At 40.3% G+C, this 11,253-nt stretch overlaps 1 pseudogene; it reads right to left on the bottom strand.

Annotated features, from left to right (window-relative positions):
- Window positions 1-399: 399 nt before the first annotated feature.
- On the bottom strand, window positions 400-1,267 carry LOC118003583 (annotated as a pseudogene).
- Between the last annotated feature and the right edge of the window lie 9,986 nt (window positions 1,268-11,253).

Raw genomic sequence — 11,253 nt, 5'->3', positions numbered from 1 at the left:
AATTCCTACAGTGGGAAAATAATTTATTACTTACAGTTTTATATTTGTGGACAGATCATTTTAGGACAAGTAAAATAAACACATTTGAGGATTAAGTTTCATTTTAGAATCTGTAATATTTGAGACATCTCTAAGGGAACCTCTTCCCTACATGGAGCTTCTCCAGGCTCTTCTTCCTGGATTTAGAAATTAGTAATGTGAAATATCAGTATTTCCCAATTTTAGTTTCCTAGGACATATAACCATCAGTAACTGGTATCAACTGAATAGAGAGAGGAGTTTTCAAAAATTAAACACTGATTTTCTGCAAAGTCTTTACTTGTGAATTAACAGTCTTGCCCTTTCTCCACCATTCTCAGGACAAAAACAGAAGTTTGATCAGGTATTGATAGTAATAAAGCTGAATTCCCTTCAAGAATTTGATAAACTAAGAGGCAAAAGCTCATGTATAGTGTTTAGTTATACTGTGAGTTCTGTGAGAAGCTGGGAGACAACCCCATAAACTCAGCAGAATAAGGAACTCAGTCTCCAAATTTCTTGGATACAATTCCTCTCGAACCTTTTCCTCAGAGACTAAATTCTAAAAAATAACCAGATCAGAAGAGGCCTGTCTTACCCGTGGGCTTATCTGTTATTTCCTCCTTATTGTGAGTTGAACGGCATGACCAAGCAGAAGCAAAGAGGTGTATAATCCATTCTCAAAAGGTTGTAAGTCAAAAGGGCAGAGCTTCCAGAGCATGGCAAGAGCTTTGCAGATGCCCGCATCATGATAGTTGAAATAACAAAGCCCAGTGAGGATGGGAGCAGAGAGTGCCAAAACGCCTGCCCCGGCAGCTTCCTGCAAAGCGTCCCCTTCAACATAGTAACCATTTGTCCAAGGTCCCAGAGCCAGGATTCAAATAAGCAGCTGGAATTAGGCCCAAGGGCAAAACACTGACCACCCTCTCACCAGTCCGGTGGAGAGAGGCAGCCTTAGAACCGGAACGGTGGTTTGGTGACAGGTCACTGTGCTGTGTTCTACACCATCCTGGGATAGGTTTGTTGTGGAGAAATGCTGAGACATGAGCAGGTCTGGCCACTGGGATTCATGGAGACAGAACTTGGTCCCCTTGTGCACCGCACAGGACACACAACCTCCAGAGACTCACCATTGATCGCTCTTCTGAAGGCTCAAGGTCACCCCCAGATTTAAAAATGTTTGTTACTCTAGTGGCTGTGTAGAGGTATCTGATTGTGGTCTTCATCTACATTTGTCTGCATGCTAACGATAGCATGTTTTCATATGCCTGTATCGTCTTTTGCAGAACTCTGGCACTGTTTGCAGTCTTTTTTTCTATTTCTTGAACACTACTAGCTTGCTCCTCCTCACCGGCATTGTTTTGCTTTGCATTTAATTTGAAATTCTTTCCCCAGATTGTCACAACTGACTCCTTCTCATCAGTGAGATCTCATCTCAAATAACACCTCCTCAGAGACACCTTCACTCTTCATTACCTTACCCTGCTTGGTTGTTTTTAGAACACTTTTAAACTATCTGCAATTATCTTATTGACATATTTGTTTACTTTCTATCATTTTTACATCTATCTCCATCAGGATGTAAACACCACAAGAATGAGTGGGTCTTTGCCTGGTTCATGGTCAACGAGGAAAATGAAACCATACAATCAAGGACTGGACACAACCATTCAGCCTCCTGACAATCCATTAGTTGAGAGCCCAGGAAGAATTATTTAAAAGCTGCAACATTAGATTGTTGGTGCATATTTAAAAGCGCTTTATTGCTGCTGCTAGAACAGTGCATGGGCCCCTGTAAGTGCCTGATAGGTACTTGCTGAACAAATTGCAGTGTAGATTTCACAAAGTGCTCTCCTAAGAGTCCCACTTCAATCATCATTTATTCAACTCACATTTGCTGAAAACTATGGAAATATGCCAACCATTATGTGGATATAAAGAAGAATAATTTTTCCTACTCCTGACTTGCTTATGATCTTTTTTAAAAAATGAATTCTTATTGCAATATTAATGTATGTTAATGATAGAAAGTTAAATAGTACAGAAGAAAAAGTCACTGTTTCTCCAAGCTCAAGACTTCTTCTCAGAGATAACCATTATTAGTAGTTTCCTTTGTATCCTTCTAGAATGTGGATAATCATACACATGTGTACCCACACATAGACATACATACACACACACACACACATACTCCAAAATGGCATCATAAGAAAACATAGGTTTTTTTTTTTTAAAGATTTTATTTATTTATTTGAGAGAGCGAATGAGAGAGAGAGAGAGAGAGCATGAGAGGGAGGAGGGTCAGAGAGAGAAGCAGGCTCCCCGCTGAGCCGGGAGCCCGATGCGGGACTCGATCCTGGGACTCCAGGATCATGACCTGAGCCAAAGGCAGTCGCCTAACCGACTGAGCCACCCAGGCGCCCAAGAAAACATAGTTTTAAGTTGCTTATGGTCTTATGGTGGAGACTAGGGTTGCCAGACTTAGCACATAAAAATATAGAGAGCCTGGTTAACTTTGAATTCCAGACAAACAACAAATAAAAATTTTTAGCATAAGTATGTCCCAAATATTGCATGGGATATACTTCTACTGAAAAATTATTTGTTGCTTAGCACCCTGACAACTCTGGGTGGATGCAGACGTTCTAAGGGATAAATTACAATATGGTGCTATATTTGTAGTAACAGAAGTCAAGACACAGGTTGAGGGACCACAGAGGAGAGATTGACTCGCTCCATCAGGCAAAAACAGGAAAAACAGACATTTGCACAGGGACCCAATATACGAATAGGAGGTTGATAGTTGGAATTAGAGGAAAATGTCAGGAAAGAGCAAATGCAAATGAAAGAGTTGTGGAGAGATTGGGCAGGTTTGGAAACTAGTATGACATTTAGTGTTAGAGAGGTTTTAGGGCCCAAGAAATTTGTGGGGATAAAATAGCTGGAATAGGAAGAAGGTAAAGGGCAGGTAGTATCAGATTATGAAAGATTCTCTATACAAGTTAAGAGAAGAGTTATTATTCTAGAGACCGGCATTTGCCAGACTCTTCTTAGCTCTGCCTTTAAAAAAAAATTTTGGAACCCTTTTATAGAAATATATAATCTTGCAAATCCTTTTTGGATTTTTAAAATCACTTTTATGCTATACTGTAATTGAGTGAACTAAAGCAAAAATATATAACTATGGTATTACAGAGTTTATTTTAAATACACTCCTTAATGTCAGTAATATATGGAGACAAATCTTACCTATTCCTCAATTAACAATGAATGCATGCTGTTTAATTTACTTTTAATTCTGTATTAAGTATGATTTTTCCTAATAAATTAGGATGTGACATATTATACACAGTGTTTGGCTTTGAGGCCAAGTATATACTAAAGTGTGAAAGTGAAATTTAATTTTGTCCTATATCATCGGAAAGAGCTCAGGTTCTTTTCATGACCTAATGTGTGGAATTCTTGCATTTTTGCAGCTTAAGATATCAACAGATTTGTGTTTATCTTTTAATGTTTTGTTTCTTAATGACAGGACAGGAGACAAGGTTTCAAACTTCTCTTGGTAAATAACACATGGCAGGTATGCACAGTATTTACATCCAGTGAATTAAATTACATTCCAGCCAAAGGGAAAATAATTGCCACTATACTCCCTCTTTTTAACAGTTTTTGTAATTACTTGATGTGCCTTCAAAGCTTTTGATAAGAATCATGCAATTTACAGATCTATTGAAGTTCTACACGAGGCAAATTAGTATTATTATAGTTTTTTCACCCCACCACCTTGTTATGTTGCAATATTTATGTTCTACAGGCTTTTTGTCTTTAACCAATGGTTCATACAGCTTAGTGAATTATAAGGCTAACATTCCCGAAATCACCATTCATATCAGAAGACAGAGACTTGCCTACACATGTTCTGTCCCAGTCTCAACTCATCCTTCCCTCAAGACTAAGCACTATCTTGACTTTATGATATTTGCTTCCTTATTTTTCCTTACAGCTTTATAGCCCAAGTGTGCTAGACTTGAAACTGAATTCTGTAGTTTTGCGTGTTTTTGTTTTAAGGCTTGATTTTTGAGTCTTAATTTACAGGTTTCCTCTTTATCTCTCTTGTTTTTCTCTTTGCTTATTTGTTCTAGAAACATGATGATCACTCCTATAGCTGCCCACAGCTCTGGATTTGCTGATGATACTCCCTTTTGAACATGTTCTTCTGCTCTCTGTTATTCCTATAAATCGGCATTTGGTTCTTGAGGCTTAGTCAGACTCAGATTTAATTGTTTTAGTAAGATCATTTCAGAGTTGGGGGTATATTCTTCATTAGGAGGCACATAATGTCCTATTGTCTCTCTTTTATGCCCTGAGCCACTATAGATGCTTAATGTTCAGATGATTTAATCTTTAGGGGTTGCAAAAAGTAATATTCCCATCCTCGCATTTCTTCTTCATTTATTTGTTGGAAATCATTTATAAAGAGAAATTTTACCTCATCTGTTATTTGATTATGTAGTATATAGTCCATATAGGAAAGGCAGGTTAAAGAATTCTTTCCTTTCACTTATTAATATTCAAAATGAATAGCATCTCCAAGGTGACCAACTAGCTGTGTGTATGTGCACGTGTGTGCATGCACACACGTATGTATGTGATAATGAACTCATGAATTTCAACATTATTGATGTGTTCAGACCTCCCATAGATATTACCCTTATTCATCCTAAAATTGTCTCATCTTTGGGACAACTCTTCAAGTTGGCTCCCAAGTCCTCAAAAGATATATTTTTGAAGTCTGCTAACAACAAGAATCTGGATGTCAGAAAAGACCACAAAGGAAATAAGAATTTTGCAACCAAAAGGATTTGGTTTGGCTTGCTTTAAGGAATTTTGTTCTGTAGTCTGTGCCTACTGTATTTCACTGGAAATTGAATTTTCTTTAATACTGTTAGTCTCATACCTGTGTGGGTGGCAAGATTTACCAAAGACAAGCACTGTTAGAACGTGAATCATAGAAACTCTACCTGACTTTAAGAGAAATAAAAGGTTGTCTGACATCCAAACTATCTTTCTTGCTGGGAAATAACCACGACTGGCCTTGAAGAGGAACCACCCTCTCCTCTAGGTGATGCATAGCTGAACTTTGGCATAATTCAGTCTCTGGAGCACTGGTGCTGTCTGGGTCCATTTATGTCCTCAAGCCTCTTTGCCCTTAATTGCAGCTTCTCTTCCTAGACTCTGTGTTTAACCCCTTTGAGACTGTTTAGTATAGGGAAATGTTTGATTTTTTCAGTGAAATATTTTAAACACACAGAAAAACAAAAAAGGGTAATGTTACAAACATCTGTCACTATCTAAAATTCACAGATTTTTATTATTTTGTCATATTTGCCTTAGGCCATTTTTAAAAGGACAATATTAAGCATATGGTCCTCTTTGTTCTCTACACTAGCCCTATTGACCTCTCTCATTCTAGAAGCAACCACTGCTCCAGTGTTGATGTATTCTCCCTGTGCATATTTTTATGCTTATGTTTTATGTGTACATATCTATGAAAAATACTTAGAATTGTTGTATGTTTTCAAAGTGTTTATAAATGTTATCATACTGTATGGCATCTCATCCACTAACTTCCTTTTCTCACTGAACATTTTGTTTTTGGAATCTGTCTATATTGATATATCAAGTTTTTTGACTTTACTGGTACATAGTAGTCCATCATTTGCATATACATGAATATATTTATGTATTCTCTTATTAATGTAAACTATGTTTCTCGTTTTTCCCTATTGCAACACAATAACATCCTCGAATATGCCTGTAGGAGAGTTTATCTCGGGATATACATAGAAGCAGAATTTCTGGGGACACAGGGTATCTTAAATCTTCAACTTCACTAGATACTGCCAAATTGCTCTCTGATGTGGTTATATATATTAATTTATATGCTCATCAGCAGGGGTTGAAAGTTCCTATTTCCCCATAGTTAGTGTTATCAGACTTAAATTTTTGTCAATCTGGGTGCCTGGGTGTCTCAGTTGTTAAGCGTCTGCCTTCAGCTCAGGTCATGATCCCAGGGTCCTGGGATCGAGCCCCGCATTGGGCTCCTGCTTGGAGGGAAGCCTGCTTCTCCCTCTCCCGCTCCCCCTGGTTGTGTTCCTGCTCTCGCTCTCTCTCTGTCAAATAAATAAAATCCTTTTTAAAAAAATTAAATTTTTGTCAATCTGATGGGTATGAAATAGAACCTCATTGATGCTTTAATTTTTATTTGCCTGATTACTAATGAAGTTGAATATCTTTTCATATATTTGTTGGCCATTCTTTTTTTCTTTTTTTTTTTCTGTGAGTTGTAGGGCAGTGCTCTTGAAAATGTCAGAGGGTGCTGACTATAATGGGGATAGTTGGGGCAGGAGGTACTACACAGTGATGGTCCTCAGTATCCTTCTCCTCAATTTATGTTTTTACCTTAAATCCATGTGCCTTCCCCTTCTCCTGTGCATTTCTTGTGTCAGATATCCAAGAGAATAATATAAGGCAGATCAACTAGACTAAAGAGGAAAAATAAGAAAACAAGCTCAAGGGGAGACATAAAAAGAAAGAGAACAGAGACACTGGAATCTGTTTGGGCTTACACATTTAGACTTTGGGCTTGCCTTCATACTCCATAACTTTGCTTTTCAGCATCTCCACTTCTCTCTTTACAGTCTTTGAAGGTATGTCTTCATTGTCTGGTGCTTTGGGTAGATGAACAGATTATTCCCAGAGGCGGACAATGTTGTGGGGAAGAGTGGGGCTCTGGAATCAGCTACTAGTTTGATTTCTGGTTCTGTCACTTAGTAGCTTTATCCACTTGAAAAAGTTTATGAACCATCCTAGATTTCCTTTCTTCAAGATAGCAACAGTACCTACTCCATAGTGTTGTAGTAATGATTTATGAAGTTAATATATGTAAGTACTAAGAACAGTGCCTGGGGCACAGTAGGTCCTGAATGTCAGTTATAATTAATCATTGCAAAAAAAACACATAAGGAAAAATATACTATATGAACTCAATGTTCTTATCTTGGGTGGAGAACTTAGAAAGTTCAAATGACATTCCTATAAGTAGATGTGATATTTTCCATGAATGATAGACATAGCAGTAACTTTAGGGTGATTTAAGTGAAAATGATTCAAGTGCTAACAGAATTTCGGCTTGGTGTTGGGGAAAAGATGACTGTATTATAAAAACTTTCATTCATTCATTCATCAAGCATTTTTTTTTAATTTTTTTAAAGATTTTATTTATTTATTTGACAGAGAGAGAGACAGCGAGAGAGGGAACACAAGCAGGGTGAGTGGGAGAGGGAGAAGCAGGCTTCCCGCCGAGCAGGGAGCCTGATGTGGGGCTCGATCCCAGGACCCTGGGACCATGACCTGAGCTGAAGGCAGTCGCTCAACCAACTGAGCCATCCAGGAGCCCCTCATCAAGCATTTATTATGACTTATGATGGACCATGAGCGAATGCCCTGTACAAGACAATGGGGAAATAAAAAAGTTAAACGATACTTAGTATCTGCCAGTAAGAAGTTGAGTAGGGGAGGGGCACCTGGGTGGCTCAGTCATTTAGGTGTCCAACTCTTGATTTCGGCTCAGGTCATGATCTCAGGGTCCTGAGACTGAGCCCTACCTCGGGCTCTGCACTGGGCTTGGAGCCTGCTTGAGATTCTCTCTCTCTCCATCTCCCTCTGCCCCTCTCTCCCCACTTGCACACACACTCTCTCTAAAAATAAAGTAAAAAGAAGAAGAAGAAGTTGTTGTTGAGTAGGGGAAATAACCACATAAGTAAATCAATTAATTAAAAAAAATTTACAAGGGTACAGTGGGAGCATAAAAGAAGGAGTTGCTAATTCTACATGAACATGTTAGGAAAGCTTCTATAGAGAAGCAAGGAAAGAAGAGGGAGACTTCCCCAGTGCCTTTCAAATTCCACAGGTAGCTGCTGTTGGGCTGAACCAGTGGGGAGCTCCGTGGTTAAAGGTGGTATTGGAAGGAGAGCCTGGGAACATAGTCAAGGTAGGAGGGTGCTTGAACCATGTAGTCTGTGGAGTCATCGCCAGGTCAGAGATGCAAGGTAGTCATTGGGAGGATCCAAAGTCATGGCCAGGATTGTGAAAGCATGGTTCAGGGCAGCAGCAAGGCCTATCTGGCAATAATCAGTGGAGTTGGGGGTACGGCCCAAAGAAACAAGAGGAGGTTTATTATCCAAGATCGGGCTGGTGATTTAGGCTCATTTAATCAACAAGCCTCTTTGGCTGTGCCAGGTGCCAGCCTTACCTCAAGGAGCCCTGCCAACTTGAACAGATGTCAGCTAATTTGCCATCTCAGAAGTCTGGTTTCCTGGTTATTTTCCCATTTTATTCTAGTTCATGTGAGTACTCTCATCCTGAGCACAATTTTTGCTAATATGTCCTAAAATTTAAAAATCTTAAGAGTCTCATTTCCATTGGGCCTTGTTTAGACATTAAAATACCTGAGTTACCTATATTATGTGAAATGGGTCCTGTGGAAATTGTGTTTAGTGGTTTTCATATAAAATTGCATCATCCTGGGGCTCCTGGGTGGCTCAGTTGGTTAAGTGTCTGTCTCCAGCTCTGGGCGTGATCCCGGGGTCCTGGGATCGAGCCCCGCATCGGGCTCCCTGCTCAGTGGGGAGTCTGCTTCTCCCTCTCCCACTCCCCTGCTTGTGTTCCCTCTCTCTCTCTCTGACAAATAAATAAAATCTAAAAAAAAAAAAATTGCATCATCCTATTCAAGGGCTTAATGAAGGATTCCAGGGGAAGGGGACCAAACTGTGATGATTCGATGTGGAGGGTGGCCCAAAAGGAGAGTTGCTTGGAGTCCCAGCCACTGGATTCATGGGCCAGCTTTAAATGCTAAAAGCATGTCCAGAACAGACATCAATCACCAAATGCATGCCTGCCGGAGCTGTGGCCGCTTGGCAAATAACCCACATTGTATGCCTCGCCTTCTTACTTGTGCTATTAATTTGTTTTCCATGGATCAATGGCTGTAAAGCGTGATGAGAATTTTGGCCAGATCAAGAATGATTTATCCATCTCTCCAGCAATGGCCTGCTCACCGGCCTTAGCCAGCAGGGCAGTAGCTCTTCTGTAACTTGGTTGAAGTTTACAACTGGCGAGAGATAATTAAAAACCCAGGCACGAAGCTCAGAAGTCTTTGAAAGCTTCTAGTAAGTTACCCTCTACTTCAGGATTTGAGGCTACATTCAAAGGTCTTCCTCTGAAAAACTAGAAACTTCCCAAACCGGCGCATTTAAAATAATACTACTAAATAAAAACCTCTAGACGGTTTTTTTTTACCATTAATTCAAAGAACACCTGTCTGTCTCCCTTTATATCTTCTTTTTTTTTAAAGATTTTATTTATTTATTTGAGAGAGAGAGAGAATGAGAGACAGAGAGCATGAGAGAGAGGAGGGTCAGAGGGAGAAGCAGACCCCCTGCCGAGCAGGGAGCCCGATGCGGGACTCGATGCGGGACTCGATCCCGGGACTCCAGGATCATGACCCGAGCTGAAGGCAGTCGCTTAACCAACTGAGCCACCCAGGCGCCCCATCCCTTTACATCTTCTTAATAAGTTACTTTTACCCCTAGACAAAGATACCCTCTGTCACTCTGCCAAGTCCTTACCTATGTGCTGGATTTACATTAACAGAAGAACACAGATGGATGTTAATTGCTGCCGTAAGAAAGCTTAGCCTTCTTGGATATGAGGGAATGAGCTTCTTTGTAGTGTAGGTCTTTCCTGGAACCCACAGTCAGGCATGGCAAAAGTTACCCTGAATCTAAGGTATTGAACTGGGCAGGAAGAATCTTGCTCACACATGAGGAATAGTTTTAAAATTCTATATTTTCAATTTTCTACTTTAGTGGAAAAGGTTAGGAGTGAAGAGAGTAGCCAGCTCAGCCTTTTTAAGTCTCTATGACCTGACAGATGAAGGAGTGTGTGTGTGTGTGTGTGTGTGTGTGTGTGTGTGTGTGGTGGGGGGACAATGGAAGGACATGGTGTGGTACTTACTGTGTTTGAATAAGAAATCCAAAGCAAAGAGGAAGATCTACCTAAATGCCATGCGCAGGCATGTGAGGGGGTATTATGGGGAAAATCTTGAGGTATGCTGTTGCCAGTTCCGTGCTTTCCTTTGTCTTCTCTACAGCAATGCACAGGAAAGTCAACACACTTAAAGGGACAGTGTGAGATGTGTTTCCATTTATTTCCTTTGTTCATTTGGCTTTCTGTGGTCTATTATCATCTGTTTCCAAGGTAAGAAGCAGAATTTCATCACTGTTCTTTCATCCACTCTCTTCCTAGTGAACCAAGCACTGGATCAAGCTTTGATGTCCTTGGAAGCCCACTACATCTTCTCCATCTTGGTTTACTGAGGCTTGGCCCTGGGGTATGAAGTGGGGGATGAGAGCTTGGTGGCCAGCACATGGTGGAGGCACATGGAAGAGGGGTGCTGGAATACAGGTGATGGGGCAGACTATTTCTGTTTTCCAGAAGTGTTCCTAGCAGAGGTCCTCTAGTCTTTAGTATGGTTATAGTCATAGTATGGCTGTAGTCATAGCTGCTACAGATGGGCTCCTAAATATTGTGGAAGGGAACATTCTGGATAGAGGTTGCTGGGAATTATATTGAACTGTTATGGTAACTGGATCTGCCTTTAACTGTTAGGAGTGCTGTCTCAGCAGCTGCACAAGTAGAGAATCTCTGAATCCAAATTTTATGCTCTATTAGATAAATGGTCTAGGAAGTCTGGGAAGGCAGATGGAATTTTTTTTTTTTGAGGTCTTTGAGTAGCATTCTACACAATAAAAATATAAAGAAGCTACTAGAGTTAGGGATTGTGTTGTTGGCTATTCTATGGAGAGACATGATTTCCTTGATGATCGAAGAGGCAGTAGCTGGTACATATGTTGGAGGAGGACAGTGGTGGAGAGGGAACATATCTTTTTTTTTTTTTTTTTTTGAGGATAGTCACAAATAGGGTAGTGTTTTTGTTTGGGAGAGGGGAGCAGTCTGAAATGAAATCCATTGCCAGAATGTCCCTATTTAGATTTAGAGTTGGGGGGGGGGGCGCCTGGGTGGCTCAGTTGATTAAACATCTGCCTTCGGCTCAGGTCATGATCCCAGGGTCCTGGGATCAAGTCTACATTGGGCTCCCTACCCGGCAGGGCA

Source organism: Mirounga leonina, unplaced genomic scaffold (genome assembly GCF_011800145.1).
Source record: "Mirounga leonina isolate KUSES-001 unplaced genomic scaffold, KU_Mleo_1.0 Mir_115, whole genome shotgun sequence".
NCBI classification, from domain to species: domain Eukaryota; kingdom Metazoa; phylum Chordata; class Mammalia; order Carnivora; family Phocidae; genus Mirounga; species Mirounga leonina.
Note: the sequence above shows the minus strand (reverse complement) of the source record. Positions and strands in the feature narration are given on the sequence as shown.